Raw genomic sequence first — 1416 nt, forward strand, 5'->3', positions numbered from 1 at the left:
CCGTCTTCACACAGTTTCATCACCGTGGTGAGACTTTGGTTTCTTGACATAACAAAAACCCAAGTGAGCATTTACTAATCTTCTAATATATTTTTCCTATTCTGCTCTCCCAGAAACCTGACTGCCAGAACCTTCCCCTGAACATCTCAACCAATGGGACAAATAAAATTCTGGTGATAATGCTGAGCCAGGTCCACTTTACTCACCTGCCTGCCCACTCTCCAGCCCAGTGCAGGCTTGGACCTGCTTCCACAGAACCTTGAACCCTTACAGATTTTTAACTAAAGAAACCTCTTGGGGTCACTCCCCTGAGTTCTGCTTTTCTTAAGTTATTTGAGATTTTATTAAAAGTTTAAAATACCTTCCATTCACTAATATTATGACAATCTTGCTGTGTTGGGTAATTACCCGCTCCATGTTTCATTTCCATTATCAGTACCGCTCCTTCTCAAGGTCTAATGAACGAGGGGCTGGGATGTGATGTAAGTTATTTCCTTCCCTCAGGAAATATTGGTTCCCTTACGACCAGTACACTGGTACAGTACAAAAAATGAATTTGGCGACCTTCCATCACTTTCCGAAGCGTTAATGTCAGAATACTGGAGCCTCAACAAAGCAAAGTGATGAGACAAATCTCTCACTTTGTTGCTGAGAGGTCTGCTTAGGTTATGTCAAATGCAATCACATCAACATATGTCTTGACTGAACTAAGAGCCTGGAACAAATTTTTCTCACTGCTAGCATTGCCCTTGGAAAAACATCCTCCCTCTCATTAAATAGAAAGAAAAGATGGCTTCACTCTCTAAATAACATGAAAACGTGGTGGAAAAATGAAAGGTGGTAAGTTGTCTAGATAAAGATTTCTATTGATGCCTAAATGTTTTTGACAGTTTTTCTTGGGCTCAGTAAAGAGAAGCTCTGGAAAACTAAATAGCTTTGAGTCTGTGAACTTGCAGCTTTGACGGGTAGTCTATTACTGAGGCAACACAAAGACTTGAGAAAAACAGTCCTGCGAGCACAAGCTATCTCCTAAGGGCAATTTAGAATCACCAATTAACCTAACATGCTTGCTCTTGAACTGTGGGAACAAGACAGATTTCCTGTAGGAAACCTTCATATGCACGGGGACAACATGTTAAGTCCACACAGAAAGGCCCCAGCTGCCAGTGCCAACCACACTGTCCAGAAACAAAAACTGAAACTAGGAAATAAATCTCAATTGTTTAAAACAGGCAAACTTATAAGAAAATCAACAGACCAGTTTGACAAACTGAACAAGGGTGAGGGAAAGAAAGCGGACAACAAACACAAGGGGGTCAGGGAGGTGTGTGTGTGTGTGTGCGTGTGTGTGTGTGTGTTTGTAATACCTTGTGGGGACGATTTTCCTGACATATACTATGTTGTGGGGACCAATTG

Source organism: Poecilia formosa, unplaced genomic scaffold (genome assembly GCF_000485575.1).
Source record: "Poecilia formosa unplaced genomic scaffold, Poecilia_formosa-5.1.2 Scaffold267, whole genome shotgun sequence".
Classification (NCBI taxonomy): Eukaryota; Metazoa; Chordata; class Actinopteri; order Cyprinodontiformes; family Poeciliidae; genus Poecilia; species Poecilia formosa.